This window comes from Oryx dammah, unplaced genomic scaffold (genome assembly GCF_014754425.2).
Source record: "Oryx dammah isolate SB20612 unplaced genomic scaffold, SCBI_Odam_1.1 HiC_scaffold_19, whole genome shotgun sequence".
In the NCBI taxonomy this organism is placed as follows: domain Eukaryota; kingdom Metazoa; phylum Chordata; class Mammalia; order Artiodactyla; family Bovidae; genus Oryx; species Oryx dammah.
The window spans coordinates 52141928-52162156 of record NW_024070203.1 but is presented as its reverse complement, the minus strand read 5'-3'; the positions used below and the strand labels follow the sequence as shown (position 1 = coordinate 52162156).

At 34.9% G+C, this 20229-nt stretch overlaps 1 non-coding gene across 1 annotated transcript; it reads left to right on the top strand.

Annotated features, from left to right (window-relative positions):
• Window positions 1-11751: 11751 nt before the first annotated feature.
• LOC120879176 lies at window positions 11752-11899 on the top strand. The gene has a single exon (XR_005724740.1). It is a non-coding gene; the product is annotated as a small nucleolar RNA SNORA79 (small nucleolar RNA).
• Window positions 11900-20229: the final 8330 nt, after the last annotated feature.

The following is a 20229-nucleotide window of genomic DNA, read 5'->3' as shown; positions in this document are numbered from 1 at the left end:
TAAGAGCTGTAACACAGTCCGTTCAAGACCTGAGAGCTATAACATGGTCTGTCCAAGACCTGAGAGCTGTGACACTCCGAGGGGGCTTTAATGTCCGTCACTCCAAATCTTTGTTGCGACAAGACAAAGAACCGAGGAGCATACACTCTCCTGACACTATGATACCTAGAATTATGTTTTACAAAAATGAGTTTGCATTGTATAATTATAATTATTATTATATACATATATATCTTATACACACACACACACACATATATATATGAGTCTCCTATAAGGCAGAAGACCCTGTTTCCATCCCTGGGTTCAGAAGATCCCCTGGAGAAAAGAATGGTTACCCACTCCACCAGTATTCTTGCCTGGAGATTTCCATGGACAAAGGAGCCTGGTGGGCTACAGTCAATGGGGTCTCAAAGAGTTAGAAATCACTGAATGACTAACACTTTCACTTTCATATATATATATATATATATATATATATATATAGGGCAAACATTACTGGATAAGCTTGGAAGTCAAATGTTGTAGGTAAAGAGTCCTTACTTATTGAATAATCAATTTATTCATTGAACAAACTATCATTTAACAAACCTAGCATTTTGCTAGGTTCTGGACTGACAAACATAATTACATTACTGAATTTATTGTCAAAGGCTTTGAACTTAAGTAGTGAAAGACATAAAATAAATAATGTGTTTAAAATATTTTACATGTGACCATTTACATTCATTGACTCATTTGAAAAGACCCTGATGCTGGGAAAGATTGAGGGCAGGAGGAGAAGGGGACGACAGAAGATGAGATGGTTGGATGGCATCACCGACTCAACGGACATGAGTCTGAGTAAACTCCGGGAGTTGGTAATGGACAGGGAGGCTTGGCGTGCTGCAGTCCATCGAGTCACAAAGAATCAGACACGACTGAGCAACTGAACTGAGTTGAACAGAAGGATGGGAAAAGTAGGAACACAGGGAAAACTTTGACCAGAAACAGTGTGGAATATGCAACAGCACCACCAGTGATGAGCAGTTGCTGCTAAGTCGCTTCAGTCGTGTCCGACTCTGTGAGGCCCCATAGACGGCAGCCCACCAGGCTCCCCTGTCCCTGGGATTCTCCAGGCAAGAACACTGGAGTGGGTTGCCATTTCCTTCTCCAATGCATGAAAGTGAAAAGTGAAAGTGAAGCCGCTCAGTCGTATCTGACTCTCAGTGACCCCATGGACTGCAGCCCACCAAGTTCCTCCATCCACAGAATTTTCCAGGCAAGAGTACTGGAGTGGGGTGCCATTGCCTTCTCCATGATGAGCAGTACTAGGATAGAAAGAGAAGTATGGATAAGATGATGGGCAAGCTTTTTCGGCTAGGGTGTTTGGACTTTATCTGTGAAGAAATGGAGAGCCTTTGAAAGATTCATACACAAGAAAAACTTTATCTGATATCTGCCACTTTGCCATTACCTTATCTGAATGTAGTTCACCTCAGTTGCTTTCTCCACAGTGATTATCCTCCAACAGAAAAGCATCCTGGCCTTTGTTTCCTGAAGTAGCTAAGAAGAGAAAAGTAAGGGAGACGACATTACATTCTGCAATTAGGCTTGTATTTTAAAAAAAAAAAAAAAGTGTCAGGAGATCAAATGGGCTGGACAAGCCCACAGGAACCAAAAAAAGAAGAAAGCATGCAGAGAGCCTGGAGTAAACGACAGACCCCCCGGGCTCCTACAACCTTCCCAGGTTCAAAATTGAAAGTTCTAGCAAGGCTTGGTTACTACTCAGTTTGAGACAGTAATAGAAACCTCAGTTTATATGCAAAAACTTTGTGATCTTAAAACTTTTAATTTTGGTTAACACTGGAGTGAGAAATGTCTTAGTTCTTTTTTTAAAGAAACTTTATAGAATATTTTGAGTTTTTCATGTCATTCCTTATGTGTAATTAAGTGACACACCAGTGTAAAATGAGTCTTCTCATACAATTTTCCAAGAGTAATTATATATAATTGAAGAAAATAAGAGCTGCTCCTGCTTTAAGGTGGTGAGTCTATCATACCATCATTTATGATTCATATGATAATCATACCCACAGCCTAATAATATCAAAATGTGTTTTCCTAAGCTAGGATGCTGACTAACTGGCATAGTGTACTGAGCAATTAAAATGGAAACAGCTCCCAGCAAAATGTCCAAGTTTGTAAAGAAAGATGAATTTTTAGAGCCTGTTGAAGGATAATTCTCCAGGAGTAGTTTCCCACATTTCTGCCCATCTTATGAAATGAGACACTGACCTTCATTTCAAGTCACTGACTACCCTTTGTTCCAGCCTATTTTTTCAAGGCAAGCAGCCTTGGAAAATACAGTGTCTCCCTTCAAAATGAAAGACAGCTTTGCTTGCAGTCTGGACAGGTAGAGATGTGTCTTCCTCCAGAAGGCTCATTTGACTCCCCATTATAAAGATTCAGGTTCCCTAAACTCAGGGTACCTCTCTGAGTCCAGTAACATATACTGTATATACAGGCATGCATCTGGGCCCATTCGCATTGCACAATAGAATTAGAAGCCAAGGAAAACTGGTGCAAATATGCCAGTGTCCATTCTGCTCACTGATGTGCCAGGAATAATTAGTCTTTTTCTCTGACCTTGAAGTTTGTGTCTTCTGCTAACCTGCATAACAGTGCCGCAAGCTACACTCTTAGTTTCCAAGCAGAATAAAATCTCAGATCCTTCATACTTCCTGCAGAATCAAATGGTCAAGAGAAACTGACTGGTTTGAATGCCATTTTAATTGAATGGGTCTCTTAACATGATAACTTACCAATAATCACATCAAAATGTATTATAGATCGTATGTCCTAAGGAAAGGGGGTCTGTAGTATTAAAGGGGGTCTGTGCCCTGACTCAAGTTCTAATTCTAAAAAAAAATGTACTATAAAACTGATATTAAAGTATTTCTCTAGAAGGACAATAATTTTTCCTGATTTAGGCACCAATCAGAAAAGATACCTGCTCCTTTAGCATATTTCAAGGAAGAGTGGGAGTTTTGATTTATTTCTGCTTCTCCACTTTCAAGTTCTATGTCTTTAAACAAGGTACATATACTTTTTGCAACTTCAATCTTCCACATGTGTGTATACACATACACACACACATATATATACATATGCACATAAGTTTCTACAGTGTTGGTACTTAAGATAGTGGTTATTTCATTATTACTTTTATTAATTAATACAAATCATACCTACAAGAGTTAGAATTCAGTATCGGGGGTTAATCAGTCTATACTCTTGTTTGCATTTTCATATGGTAACACTAAGAGCAAGCACTAAGTTTCAACTGATGACGGTTACTCAGAGTCCATCTGTGGGTTTTCTGCTGCTAAGTCACGTCAGTCATGTCCGACTCTGTGCAACCCCATAGAGGGCAGCCCACCAGGCTCCCCTGTCCCTGGGATTCTCCAGGCAAGAATACTGGAGTGGGTTGCCATTTCCTTCTCCAATGCATGAAAGTGAAAGATGAAAGTGAAGTCGCTCAGTAGTGTCCGACTCTTAGCGACCCCATGGACTGCAGCCTACCAGGCTCCTCATCCATGGGATTTTCCAGGCAAGAGTACTGGAATGGGTTGCCATTGCCTTCTCCAGTGGGTTTCCTAAAAATCGCTTATATATCTATCAGATTTCCCACTGTGCTCACTACATTGCCACTTGAAAAATAATTTAACTCATTTATCCAGTACACATTTAGCAACTGAGGAAAAAAAAATGTGACAAAGAGCTCTACTGTCAACTATTGGTCAGACAGAGGCAAGCAATTACAACATAATGTGGCAATTTTAATCCAAATGCCTCTGTATTAGGGCTTCCCGGGTAGCCGTAGCAGTAAAGAATGCTCCTGCCAATGCACAAGACACAAGAGACCCAGGTTCAGTCCCTGAGTAGGGAAAATCCCCTGGAAGAGGGCATGGCAACCCACTCCAGTGTTCTTGCCTGAAGAATCCCATGGACAGAGGAGCCTGGCAAGTTATAGTCCACAGTATCACAAAGAGTCGGATACGACTCAAGCAACTTAGCATACACTCCTCTTTATATTAGCATGAGGCAGGGATATAAATAAATAAATAATTTGCAAAGGTCAAAACTGATGATCAATTGATATCTATGAGGCAAGTACAGATCACCCTTGAAGCACAGAGAAAGGACTGTCTCTGATTAGAACAGCAACCAGACTGATAACAGATTTGGGGAATTCCATAAAGAATCTTTATGCTCTTTTGATTGGAAAAAAGTTCAAATCAGCCTCTCATCTTTCCACTGATAAAGTGGACTTAGAATCTTGATGAACTATTCAGAAAGTCAATGCACACACACACACACACACACACACACACAAAGTCAATGCATGTAAAGTCAGAGCCATCCCTTTATTGTCTCTGAAAGCACTTAATATTCAAAGAAGATAATTATGGTAACTCCATCAATTTCAAGACATGCCTCATCTTTGTTCTTGAACTCATTCTTTCTGTCTCAAGAACCGTGGTCCATCATTCATTTTCCCTCTCTTTGGTGCAAAAGGTCTTAACCTAGAACCAATTAGCCTGTCAGAACACCAGTAAGTCCCTCAAATGGCATGGAAATTTTGGTAAGTACATCTAATAAATATTTTTCTAGAAGTGAAGAGATTTCATTGGGTAGTCAAAGAGTCTGTGTCACATATACCAGAAAAAATATTAAAAGGAGTGTTCTGATTTAGGCTTAATTTCTCTCCTGGCCCTTTCTTAGTACATTTTACAACCCTCCTCTATCTGTCACTCTTTTTTCCCTCCTTACTTTTTTGAAAAGCTTCTTCAAAAAGTACAAAGTGCTTACTGTATTTATTTATTATTTGCAGTTTATGCTTCCGCCCACTACTTTCTGGCATTTGAGCCACAGCTACTGGCTCAAATTATTCTTGTTAAAGCTTCATGTGACTTAAGTAACCCCCCAAAAAAAGAATATATTTATGCAGTCTTAATTTACTCAGTAACTATCTGTGATGTTGTTGACCACTCCTTTCTCCTTGAGACAGGCTGCTGCTTTGACTTTTAGACATTGTCAACCTTGTTACCCTCCTACCTTTGTGAGTGCCTTCCTTCAAAGATATTTTGGTTACACATAGATCCATCCTTGACTTCATTCAGTAATTCTTCCTGAAAACACTTCTGCAAGCTGTCCTTTGCTTTAATTAGTTATGTTTCTGATATCAACTTGAAACAAAAGTGAAAGTTAGTCACTCAGTCATGTCTGACTCTTTGTGATCCCATGGACTGTAGCCTGCCCGGCTCCTCTGTCCATGGGATTCTCCAGGGAAGGGTACTGGCGTGGGTTGCCATTTCCTTCTCCAGGGGATCTTCCCTACCCAGGCATCCACCCCAGGTCTCCTGCTTTGCAGGCAGATGCTTTACCCACTGAGCAACTGGGGAAGCACTAAAACATCAGCTTAGTGAGCCTTATCACATTTTACAAAGGATCCCCAATGCCTTAACATAAGATTTCTGTGGATTCGTAGGAAGTTAGCTTGGCTCCAAATTTCTTAATCTTACCTATATTTCATACTCTTCAGTGATTTTAATCTCATGGCTTTTGATGTGAACTTAGCTGTTTTTTTTTTTTTTCTTGATTTCCTTCAAAGTGATTCACCAGAGCATGTGTGAGCAATAATCTTAGCAGAAGGTATAGGTAATTAAGGGGTGTGTGTGTGTGGTATGTATTAATATGTGTGTGTGGCAGTGAGGGGAGAGGTGGTATAATCATAGTACATTTCTCATTGTTTACCTTTCTGTCCAATCTTTCACCATATTCCTCAGAACACATTCTTACTCCCAATATTCTCTCTTTGCCCTTCACTTCTTTGTTTCCAAACTGTTTCACTGTATTAGATAGAACAACTTAACTTTCTATCACATAGTCAGTCCTGAGTTTAATTTTGTATATTCAAGAACTCGTTGCAACATCTATTCAAACAGAACTAAAATCTATAGAAAAGAATCTACTGGGAATTCTACAAAAGAAAATATAAAAACTGAAATTATGTACTAATAAATTTAACAGTAGACTAGATACAGCATAAGAGAAGATTAGTAAACTGAGAGGCAGATCAATAGAAAATATCCAGATTGAAGCATGAAGAGAAAATCAGAGAGAAAATAAAGAAATGAGCAAAGTGTTATAAGGAAGATATTGAAGTGAGCCAAAAATCACTTGATCCTAGGGCATAGAATATTTTCAAGGAGCTCTAAAACAAATTATCAGAAAACAAAATCAAACTGAGAAATCTCAAGCAGAATTTCTTGAGTAATTCCTCAAGAAAATGCTTTTTAAGCTCTTACATCATATAGAATACTACTAAAATAGCAAACATGGAATATAATCAGGTTTATTGGTTAAAGTTAGAATTACTTACAATTAGAATTTTAATTTTAATATATATAAAATATATATCATATAAATATATACCAAATATATCATATAAAATATATAATTGTATGATCTTATATAGTTATTTTAATTATTCATAGAAGTTATATTCTATAAAGTCATTATAAAATTTAAATTAGCAAGCACTGAATCATTTCCCTTAGGAAAAGCACAGGATTAGATTCCTAAGAGCCTCTAGTCACAACTTTTTGATCAACGTATCAATCCATAATCTTGTTTTATGTGTTTATGTTTCAAGATATCATTTAATATATATCATTGATGCATTAATGTAAAGCTCAGAGCCAACAGCACTACAACTCATGTCTGAATGAAGCTAAATCTAACACACCTATTTTATCCATTGAGCAGAATGTCTTGCATTTAGGAATACTACACAAACCTCATCACATTGCTTGGAGTCCACTTTAAGCAGCAACATTATCAAAAAAAAAAAGGACAAAGTTGTAGAAAGGTGACACTAAATCTATCGTGAAGAGGCCACTTGTTTCTAGACTGAGATCTGAAATAAGAAAGCAGCCTTTCCTTGTTCAGCTGGAAACATGCACATGGGGTGACTCAAATGTTTTGCTGCTCTGCATATGTGCATATCTGTGAGCGATCAATAAAGTGTCTCCAGTATATATAGCCTTGAGGTTTAATTCTAACAAGTAGGTAAATTCACAAATCTGGAAAGTGATCAAATATGTGTGTGTGTGTGTAAATATATACACATATATATATAATTTATATTTATATAATCTATTTTTTAAACTGTTATACTTTATATTTATTGTGTGGGCTTCCCAGGTGATACTAGTAGTAAAGAATCTGCTTGCAAGCGCAGGATACATAAGAAACGCAGGTTCCATACCTGAGTCAGGAAGATCCCCTGGAGGACAGCATGCAACCCATTCCAGTACTCTTGCCTGGAGAATCCCATGGACAGAGGAGCCTGACAAGTTACAAGTGCAGAGGGTCACAAAGAGTCAGACGTGACTGAAGTGACTTAACAGACGCACAAGCATATTTATTATGTATATTATAATGAGGCTTGTAGAGATTGTGACACACCTTAAACAAAAGAAAAAAAAACTTCAACAAGGGCAGTCTCTCTAACACCTTCAGCCCAGCGCCCCCAACGTGCCAAGCCCTGATCTGCTTTGTTTCTATAGAACTTATTATTTTTAAACAAATTCTATTCACTTGTCTATTTATTAATTCACTCATCCATTTATTGATTTATTTATTGTATTTATTACTCATTTTCTGTCTTCCTCTGCTGTGTCACAGAGGCAGGTACTTTTGTTTTGTTCTCTGATGGATCACAGGTGAACAATTAGAAGAAAGAATTAACTTTAATGTGAGTCTCCTGTTCACCTCTTATTGAAGTTTGAGACTCAGGGTGCTTTGCAGAGCACATAGAAGATAGGAGCTGTAATGTAGTGGGAAGAGTATTAAAGAAATAATTAGAGATCCAGTACTAACTGCCCCCCTTTATCAAATTCTTACGTTGGTAATCTCAACACTCTGAGCCTTGCTTAACACTAGTAAAACTCAGAAGTAATATTTACCCCTGTGCACATTACAGGTGGCTCAGTGGTCAAGAATCCACCTCCCAATGCAGGAGATGCAGGGGACATGGGTTCAATTCCTGAGGCAAGAAGATCCCCTGGAGCAGAAAATGGCAACCCACTTCAGCACTGTTGTCTGGAAAATTACGTGGACAGAGGAGCCTGGAGGGCTAGGGTCCAAGGGATCCCACAGAGTTGATAGGACTCAGCAACTGAGCACGCAGGCATGCTCATCAGAGTTACCAGTTACCAGTATTAATGAATACTGGAATACAAGCAGGTTTGGAATACTCCAACTAAACATAAAGTCTTTTCTGTTTAGCAGGTACATAAAAGCAGCTATGCAATAAGTGATATTAAATTAGAATCTCTGGGATATTTCCATTTTAAAAGTGCTCATCACTCAATCGTTTCCAACACTTTGCGGACTGTAGCCCACCAGGCTCCTCTCTTCATAGAATTCTCCATGCAAGAATACTCTATGCAAATGGCAAGTGGGTTGCCATTTCCTTCTCCAGGGGATTTTCCCAACCCAGGGATCAAACCCAGATCTCCTGCATTGCAGGCAGATTCTTTACCACCTGAGCCACCAGGAATTTCCATTTTAAAGCTCAACAAAAATACCTTTTTTCCATATGTCCTTCCCCACTTTTATCTTACTTTTAGTTTTCAAACAATGTACTCTTTGTTCTCCACCATTCCATTCAAGATTCTAACAATTTCAAATAGTATGCTAAAAAATTAGCCAAATCAAGAAAATAAGCTAACAAAGATTTAAAGGTAACAAAGATACTAATTGTCCAATAAAAAGAATAACTCAGGAAAAAAAACAGTTTGTCAAGGAAAGTATTGATTCACTGTAACTAGTGCACTTGCAATAAATGCACTAGAATTCAAAACATGCATTTTATATACAATCTTCTAAAGCACAAATGTGGTGGCATGAGGGAAAGAAGTGAACTCTCTTTATGGAATCAAGGGCAGTACTCTTTAATTTCTCTTTTTTTATGATAGTATTGTTTTTCTCCTGAGATTTTGGCAGGCCCTTGAAATTGGTGTCACTTTTGATTAATTCTTTTTGTTCTCTGATGACAGTTAATGGAATGATTTGAAAGCTATTTGCTTTACAAAGAAGATCCAATATAACTGCCTTTTGTGCACATTCTTAAAGCTTTTGCTTCTTTTTCTTGAAATAATTAATAAAAGAGAAGAAAGATTGCTGTAATTATTAAGCATTCTAAACTATATCTGGGTGCCTGACATTCACAGGAACTGTCATTAAAATTAGATCACTTGTCTCACTTTAAGGAAATGTTACTTTTTACTATGTTGATGATATAATCTGAAAAATATCTTGACAGGATACTACTACAGAAAACAGAATACAGGCCCTTCAATATATACTTATTTTTCCTTATTCAGAAATCTATAAGGTAATTAAAGTTGTTAATTCAAGTATATCAAATCCTTATGATTGCCACTGTAAAAATGGATCAAGGTCATCAATTATTTCATAAGAACCATCAAAGTTCAAGGATAAGTATAAATCAATTTTAAAGACAGATCAAAAGTAAAAGGTAGAAATATCCTTTCACTCCTGTTCAACTAATCAGCTGACTTGCTTTAGAGGCAAGGCTGAATAAAAGGCTTTTAATATGCACAATGATTTCAAGTCTTTTTCCTTGTTAAAATTAATATTTGTGTATTCCAACATTTTTGTCATCAGTCCCCTGCTTGATGACATTATAGCAAATACAATCATATAAGAATCATTTTTTTCCTGATCACATAGCAGTTTTCTTATATTGCCAATAAAATGCACGAATCTTCATTAACCAATGTGAAAATATACTGTCATATGCAAATAACAGAAATACTTTAGAGACAAAGGGAAAAATAAGTAGCATGAGAAATAAAGCCCTAAGTCAAAACATTATCATTGGAAATCCAGACTATTCCTCCAGACATAGAAATATATAACTACATAAATTATATCCTAAATGGACCAAAGATCTTAAATTACCTTAATTAAACATTCTACAGTGGCAAGAAAATTCAAAAGCTATACAAATATAAATGTTTTTAATTTGTTGAACAAATAAATGGTCTTTAACAACAAACTTTTATGTTATGGGTCTTCTATTTCCATGCTATGGAGGGTACCTAATTATGGTAACTATGAAAACCAACAACAACAACAAAAACATTTGAAATTAATGGTACCTAAAGTTATGCTTGGAAATTAATGCTTTTCCCCTCCCTGAAACAACAAGGTTGATTCTATTAAATGTGATAAATGAAATGTAAATTAAAATTTTAATAAGGTGCTTGTTAATCCATTTGTTCACGGCTAACTTGAACTCAGTTAAATTAGCTCCTTATTATGAGCACTAGAGATATGATTTTTTCTAAATCTCAAGGGCAAATAAGGGTTAGAGGACTGCTTGTCCCATGATAGCTCCATAAATTGTTATTAAAATTATTCACTAGACACTTTTTCTGTGATGCATTTCATTTAGAAAATCAATTCTGTGTTGCTAAAGAGAGAAAAGCTCTCCAACAGCAATCACAACATCAGATACAAATGCAAAACAAAACCACATATGAGCTATTCTGGGATTTTTATCACTGCCTTGGTCATTTTATCTCCATGAATTGCAGAAAATAGTTTTCAAATAATTGTAAAATATCACATGGTTTCTGAGGCACAGGATGATTCCTGGAAAGTTCGAAAATATTTTAGTATTTTGTAAAAGTTCTCTTCAATCTCCAGGCTTGAATTTCTCAATTTTGGGCACTTGCAGACAGACTATCTAGTTAATGCAGTGTGTCTTACAAATAACAATTTTAGAAAATTTTTAATTCATCATTAAAAGCAAAAAATTAAACAAATGATTAAAATTTACAATAATGATTAATTCTCCATAAGAGAGGATAGAGAGATTATTTTTTTAGTGTTTTACCAAGGCTAGTCTGAGGCTGGACAATTAGAAAGACTGTCACTGAGTCTAGCCTGTTGGTTTTACTTCTTACCCTTTATTTCTACAACATGGAAAAGCCTGTGTCATAACTGCAGATGTTCTAAAGAGCAATATGTGCTTGGTGTCTCCCCTAAGCAAATCTTAACACTCAAATCAAGCATAGGCATGAGCTCTTCAACAATACAGAGCCAGTATTGTGTTTCATGAGATGCCAAGTTAACAATTATTCTACCCACATACGTGGAAAACATATGAGTTTCTAGCACTCCTAGAAGTAACGTGCTAAAAGCTACAGAAAATGCAAGTTTCAAAAAAACACAAGCCACGATTTACAATGACAGTACTTGACTGCTACTTAAGAACTAATGGTTTTTAAGCATATTTACCACGTTTGAAAATAATTATGGAACCTGGAATAGCCAAAGTAATCTTGACAAAGAATAAAGTTAGAAGATTTGCACATCATTTAAGAAGTTATTACAAAGCTACAGTAATCCACAGCATATTAGCATAAGGATAGATATACAGATCAGTCAAATAGCATTGAGTCCAGAACTAAATCCACACAACTATAATCAATTGATTTCAAACAAGTGTATCAAGACAATTCAGTGGGCATAGAAGAATTTTTTTCAACAAACGGTGCTGGGACATTAGATATCTACATGGCAAAAAAACAAAAAAAAAAGGAAGAACAAAGGTGGAACTTTATCTCATAATATATACAAAAATTAACTCAGAATGTATCTTAGATTTGATGGCTGTTCCTCTCACTGCTTGGAGCCTTAAGTAGTGGGATTTTAGTCCATCATATATCTAAACTGACTTGTCTTCACTCAGGGCACTGTGGGGATGGGTTGGCTGTCCGTTAGTGCCTTCTGATTTTTGCGGAGTCAAACAATTGTGAAGAAAAAAGAAAAAAAAAAAAAAAGAATGTATCTTAGATTTCACGTAGGAAAACTCCTAAAAAAATAATAGATGTAAATATACGTAAACAGATTTAGCATAGCATTCCTAGAAATAATATCAAAAGCCCAAAGGACAAAAGAAATCTATCAAATTTAGAAAAATCTGTGCTTTAAAGGGCACCATAAGACAACGAAATGACAATCATAGAATGGAACAAAATATTTACAATTATATATCAGATAAGCAACTTGTATCTAAAATATATAAAGAACTCTTACAACTTGACAATAAAAGACAATGTAGCTTGAAAACTGGGCACAGGATTTGAATAGATATTTCTACAGAGAAGTTATACAAATATCCAAGAAGAATATGAAAAATTTTCAATATCGTTACTCGTTAGGGAAATATTAACCAAAACCACAATGAGATATCACTTCTAGGATGACAAAAATGACAAAAAAAAAAAAAAGACAGGTAATATTAAATTCTGGTGAGGACAAGGAAAAATTTGGATTCTCTTTCATTGTTGGTTAAATTATAAAATGTTACAACCACTTCATAAAGCATTTTGACAGTTTCTAAAAATGTTAAACACAGAGTTATATGACCCAGAAGTTCCATTCCTAGCTATATGTCCAAGAGAAACAAAAATATATGTCCCCACAAAAATCTGTACACAAATGTTGAGAGCAACATTAGCCAGTCACCAAAAAAGTATAAACAATCTAAATGTCTAATCACTGATGAATGAATAAATAAACAAATGTGCTATATTCACACAATGGAATATTATTCAAGTGTTAAAAGAAATGAAGTACAGAAATATGCTATAACATAGTGAACTTTGAAAGAGTAAAATAAATGAAAAACAGTTACAAAAGACCACATTTCAGGATTCATTTTTATGAAACCTCCAGAATAAGCAAATTAGCTGAAACACAAAGTATATTAGTGGTCATCAGAAGCTGAGGGGAGAGGAAAGAATGAGAATAATTGCTCATTCGAATAAAATTTCTCTGGGGAGTGAGGAAACATTCTAAAACTAGTGATAAAGGTGGATCAGTTTTGAAAATATACTAAAAATGTCAGCAGTATATATTTCAAAAAGAGTGGATTCTATAGGTAAATTATATCTCAGTAAAGCTATTTTAAAAAGCAGTTGGTTAATATGATGAAATTATGTGTAAATCATAATAAATCTAGTATACATTCCCTTTGTATTTTACCTGAAAGTAAGTACTTTAAGTGGCAGGAACCATTTGTTTTCAAATCCACATTTGATTCATGAAGACATCAAGGCATGGTGATATAAATTATTTACTTGAGGACTAACAATCCATATTTCATTAGAATTGTAGACTAAATGAAAAATGATTTTAAATAACATAAGACACTTTCAAGTTATACTAGATTTGGGGAGAAGAATTCAAAAAAAAATAGTGGCAGACTAAAAGAAATCTGTAAATAGATTTACAGCATTTCATGACTGTAAATAGTGATACAGTAGAGTTGAAAAAGAAAGCAGTCAGCAGCTTCAAAATCCATGTGAAATGGAATGAAAAAGTTAGATGGTTTTGTCAAGACTCTGGAATCATAAAATTATAATTGCCAAGTATGTATAAAAACAATGACACAAAAGCAATGGGGTCTTATAAAGGCTGGAGTCATATCAAAGCTCATTTCTTCAGTGATTAGCTGATATGATGAAAATAGCCCCTATAATTTGGAGAAAGAGGATATGGCAAAAGGCTAATGAACGTGGAAAAGGAATGACAGTGTTAGAAAGTATTCAATGATTCATACAAAAGAAAAGGACAACGGATTCAAAAATAATACTTACAATTCCTGATGACAACTAAATATACTGAGTTTAAATTATCTGGCATTATATTGTTTCATTTCAGAAAAGGTAACAGACATTTCTCCTAAATTTCCCTAATATGTTTAGGTGTATGATTCAAAATTGAAAGTGACTAATGAAAAGATTCTCCCTGGAAAAATAAAACTAAGCAAAATTAAAAATGTAACTCTAGATAAACATGTGAAATGGGAAGGAAAGGAACCTAATATTTTGAGGATAGTAATTTGAGTTTTTATTAACAATCTTGGTAGTAGATTTGGAGAGACTATTAAGAGAGAATAAAAAGAATATGACTGTGAGAGTGTAGCATCATTTTTATAGCCAAAGAGATGCAATGGAATGGTACATCTCTGATTACTTTACAAAGCTTACAGAGGCAAGCTGGCAAAATACAGTCAAAATATAGGGATATGAAAGATTTCAACTTCTTAGTCATCAACTGGAATGTCTATCAGTTGTCAGTGAAGCAATTTAGAACTTTACTTGCCTTGATAACATTTCATCTGCCCAAAGATAAACATAAGACAAGTGGGATGGAAGGTACTCTTTGGAAAGTATTTCTTACCAAAATAAGGGAATTGGGTGGAAAAGTGGAAATGAGTGAAACCTGGAGAGAAGGTTAACGTGTCATCTCAAAGAAGAGTTTTGAGCAGAATCATGTGATGCTGTCTCTAGTGACTTTGAAGAAAAAAGTGCTCTCTCTTTTTTTAAATCTATGTATCATTTCTCTCATTGTTTTGTTATTTTTCAGGAATGAGAGTTGGAAAAGAATTCTTTGAATAGAAGTTCCATCTGTGAGTACATGAGGAGAAAAAAAAAGGAAAAACAAAAGCTAAAATAATTATTTTTATCTAAGAAGATAATTTAAAACCAACAAAAATTTTAATGAACAAAACACCAAAATTTATTTCTTAAAATAACAGATATAAGTGCTCAAATAGTAGCTGATTAAATTGTTTTCAAAAAATTGACATACAATATTTAATAGTTAAAAAAATTCTTAATCTATCTTAGACTTAATGAGAAGTTGATTAATAAATATAAACTAACTAAAACACTTTAAAATAAGATGTTACTAAGTGTCATCTGAATGGTTGAGACATTCATGTGATTGTGAAATAGCATGTCTTACCGGATTCCTCCATTCTCAAATTCTCTGAGAAATTGATTACTTCTAGCCCACTGTTAATTTATTTAAAAAAAAAAATAAGCTCCACATTCTCAAATTCTCATTCTCATCTTCTTCACTTTTATGACAATTCTACTGTTTCTTTACCTTTTTCATGCCATGAAATAAAAGGGTCAATAATGTGGAAGTGTTCCAAAATACTTCAAGACTTTTAAAAAGTATTCAGGTATTTGCCATCCAAACTATGGTCTGGTAAAACTAATGAATAATGAAACATTAATATTGTATAGGTGTTATTAAATGGAAAATTTCTCATAAACAATATGCACTTAAACATTTGTAGCAAATAATTTTTCCCAGTTCTATTAGAGTTTGAGATATAAGACAAATGAAATAAGAACTATTTAGGAACATTTATTTTTCATGAGTAGAGTGTCTATTTGAGAAACAGATAAACATAGGGTCTGGGTCTAGATGAGAACTTGACTTCTTTCTGTTCAAACCAATGATATGTGCTATTGTAATATATTCACTGCCAAGAGATACACTACAGTACAAATGATGGAATCTATCATACACAGAAAAATTGACTTCCCATCAACTGCATAATATGAAAAGAAAAATCGTAATAAGAAGCAGTGTCAAAATGTGAAATAGAACGAAATATATTCATCATTCACATATGAAAAAGAAAGAGTATCATCTGCCCATTGCAGACACTTAACGGTAAATGAACAATGAGTATAAGGGTGGTAGGGCTTCCATTTTGGATGATAACATTCATATTTACCCTGTGCTGTATTTATTGCCTATTTTTTAACTTTAATAAGAGTAGAAAAAAGGAGGCACTGAGTCCATTAGGTGTAGAGTAGTCTTGTCCAAAAAGCAGTAATTACAATACAGTATAGGTCAAGAAGCCACAGGCTATTACAGTTCAAATTACTATTCATACAATCCTGGTTAAATCTAGCATTACAACTAGAAAGAAGAATCTAAGTATTTATAAATATTTATGCATTTTGTATTGACAGTTCAGACATTTTACTTCTTTTTTTTTTATTTTGAAGACCAAAAAATAGAAATCTTCAAAATGCCTTCACAGAAATGGAGATATATATTTACTCCTTATCCATTTTCCACAATGGAATATAAACCTAATGTTTTAATTATTAACAAACTATAACCAAAGTCAATAAAGTCTCCATTAAAGCCAATGAATACTTCAAATGAGCTCATCCATAGCCATAAGGTTATAGAAATTATTTCCAAGAAAAAAAAAATAGAACACTGGAGTATCACAGTGTTTCTGATTTTGTACATACATGTGTTAAAATATAAGCAGATGATAAATTTAGGATTTTAACATATAATGTGAAGGACAGAAAAAGTGTGAGGTACTTCTAGTGGAAAGAAACCACATTCACATATATTTTTGCTTCTCATGGTCTTAACCAAATGGAAAAAAACACTTTCTGTACTAAATTGCAAACAGATTATCCTCAGATCAGTTCAGATCAGTTCAGTCGCTCAGTAGTGTCTGACTCTTTGCAACCCCATGAATTGCAGCATGCCAGGCCTCCCTGTCCCTCACCAATTCCCAGAGTTAACTCAAACTCACGTCCATCGAGTCCGTGATGCCATCCAGCCATCTCATCCTCTGTCATCCCCTTCTCCTCCTGCCCCCAATCCCTCCCCAAATCAGAGTCTTTTCCAATGAGTCAACTCTCTTCACATGAGGTGGCCAAAGTACTGGAGTTTCAGCTTTAGCATCATTCCTTCCAAAGAAATCCCAGGGCTGATCTCCTTCAGAATGGACTGGTTGGATCTCCTTGCAGTCCAAGGGACTCTCAAGAGTCTTCTCCAACACCACAGTTCAAAAGCATCAATTCTTCAGCACTCAACTTTCTTCACAGTCCAACTCTTACATCCATACATGACCACTGGAAAAACCATAGCCTTGACTAGACGGACCTTTGTTGGCAAAGTAATGTCTCTGCTTTTTAATATGCTATCTATGTTATGCTATCATAACTTTCCTTCCAAGGAGTAAGAGTCTTCTAATTTCATGGCTGAAGTCACCATCTGCAGTGATTTTGGAGCCCAAAAAAATAAAGCCTGACACTGTTTCCACTGTTTCCCCATCTATTTCCCATGAAGTGATGGGACCAGATGCCATGATCTTCGTTTTCTGAATATTGAGCTTTAAGCCAACTTTTTCACTCTCCTGTTTCACTTTCATCAAGAGGCTCTTTAGTTCCTCTTCACTTTTTGCCATAAGGGTGGTGTCATCTGTATATCTGAGGTTATTGATATTTCTCCCAGCAATCTTGATTCCAGCTTGTGCTTCTTCAAGCCCAGTGTTTCTCATGATGTACTCTGCATATAAGTTAAATAAGCAGGGTGACAATATACAGCCTTGACGTACTCCTTTCCCGATTTGGAACCAGTCTGTTGTTCCATGTCCAGTTCTAACTGACCTGTGTATAGGTTTCTCAAGAGGCAGGTCAGGTGGTCTGGTAGATTATCCTCAGATTATCTTTTAATATTTTGCTTCTTCAAAACCGTAACTTATTTTATTTAAATGTATCTAGCTACATATAAAAACTGCCAAACTTCTAAAACCTATTAGCAACACAGAGTGAAGGAATAAAATAGTTTGTTAAATAGAGTTTGAGGTGATTTATCAAACCACAGTCCACAAAAGTTGAATATTATAATTTTTTAATTATGCTAGAAAGTTTCTAGAAACAAGTAACTAATGGGATACACAACAAATGTCTTCTCATATATAAAGACCTCTAGTGTAGAAGAAGTGACAGAAAAAAAAGGTTCCATTGCCCCAGAAAAAAGTCTGACCAATTCAGTAGATTTTCAAAAGGGTAGTTTTTCACCCACAACAAGAAAAGTTTTAGCAGTTTAAAATATCTAATTAAAAAAAATATGTATCTAATTTTTATTTACCCAAGGTTAGTCATGTTCTCTTTCAATTGAGGTAGTCACTATAAATATGACAGCTGTCTTTCAGGGTTGTTTATTAACAGTTGAGGTCAAAACAGAACCACTATTGTCCCTTAAAATTATGAATAATATGGTCTAAAGATAATTTTCTGTAGAAAAATTGTTGCCTGTATGCCTTTTCTTTTTCTTTCTTTTTTGGTATTATAAAAATTGAGTAGCTGGGTTTCTTTGATCTAGGAATAGACTATAAATGGTTAAGATACATTTGAAATGGTTTAAAAATTTAAAGGGAAAAAAACTGCTATCCAAGGTGTAGGGAATTGAGGTTTTCACGTAATATTGATAGGAAAGTAAATTATTCTAAAGATTGTACAGGATTTTAGGATTATGTGTGAGCATTTCTTCATCTAACAATACCATTCCCAGGAATTCTAAGAGATATCACAAAAATTTATCTCAAAGTTATGCACCAGAGAATGTTCATGTTGGTCTTATTTATAATGGTTGTAAGTTTTAACTTAATGTTAACTGATAAATAAATTATACTATATTAAATACATAATACATAGAATATAAGGCAGTCCTTAAATTTAATGATGTAAAACTAGCTTATCTACACAAAAATATGAGAATGTCCATCTGTGTAAAACAAATGTCTTTCTGTGATCAAATACACATCAATTTACATACAACCACAGGCACACTTAGTTGTTGTTGTTCAGTTGCTCAGTCATGTCTGACTCTTTGCAACCCCGTGGACTGCAGCACGCCAGGCTTCCCTGTCCTTCACCATCTCCCAGAGCTTGTTCAAACTCATGTCCATTGAGTTTGTGATGCCATCCAACCATCTCACCCTCAATCATCTTCTTCTCTTCCTACCTTCAATCTTTCCAAGCATCAGGGTCTTTTCTAATGAGTCAGTTCTTTGCATCAGGTGGCCAAAGTATTGGAGCTTCAGCTACAGCATCAATTCTTCCAATGAATATTTAGGATTAATTTCCTTTAAGATTGACTGGTTTGACCTCTTTGCAGTCCAAGGGACTCTCAAGAGTTTTCTCCAACACTACAGTTCAAAAGTGTCAATTCTTCAGTGCTCAGCCTTCTCTATGGTCCAGCTCTCACATCCATGCATGACTACTGGGAATGGCAAACCATTTCAGCGTACTTGCCTTGAGAACCCTAGACATGTTTAGGCTCACTGTTAAATATGGATGCTGGTTTTTATGTTTTTCCTTACAGTTTTCTATGTTGGTAAGTCTGTTAAGGGGCATATATCAATATGATTTTAATAAATAATTATTGAATTATTTTAAAATTTCATGATAGCTTATCTTATGGGGAGAGGATCTAGAAAAAATACAGAAAAGAGATATTACTGATATTATGAAAATAAGCATTCAAGATTAATACACAAAAGTGAATTGTATTGTTATATATGAGCAATGTCAATCTGAAAATGAAATTAGGAGGACAACTTAATCATTCATCCATTCACTCATAATAGTATCACAAAGAACAAAATCCTTGAGAATATATTCTAAAAATTAAATAAATATTTAGTGAGTGCCTACTGTGTCCTTGGCCCTGATACACAAAACAGATCAAGCAGACGAAGTCCCTGCCCTCAAGGAGCTTCTATGGAAGTGATTTACATCTTCTTAATATTTCAGATAATGTTGCAATGCATTTTTAAAAGTAATTTGTATACTTATTCTGTTAGATGGTTTTCTAGACTCACTATATTATAGAGAATGCAAGTTTTAAAATTATCTTCAATATGGCTAACTGTCCTGTGAAAACATGGTACCAATGACACTCCTACTCAGTCTTTGAGAGAATACTAACATTTCAAACAATAGAAAACTGACCTATAACTCTACTTAAGTCTAATGATTCTTTAATAGTTCCAATTTTGGAATAAAGTTAATATCAAAGGGAATGATGCATCATCTTAAAGAAATTAAAAAAAAAAAAACTGAACTACAGCTAGTATTCAAATAAAGTAGTCCAAGAGGTAAAGATCCTTCTCATTGAGAGTTAGAAATTATTGCATTTGCTACTGAATTTTACAGGAATCATTCTTCATGTATAAAATGAGAAAGGTTGAGTCATATTTCCTTTCAAAACTGAATCAAATTAAAAACTAAATCAGATCTTTAAAAGAAAAACGCCCACCAAAAAGGAAATTGCCTTCTCTCACTTGAAAATATAGCAGTATGTTACCTCATTAAAATGCCAATATGTAACCTATATGTGGTTGGTAAAAAAGAAATAAAAAATTTGTCAACCCTGACGTTAGTAGGCTTTGTAAAGTGATGTAATATAGAAGCAGAGGATTATTTAGCACACTAAATGTAAAAGGAAGGCCATCAA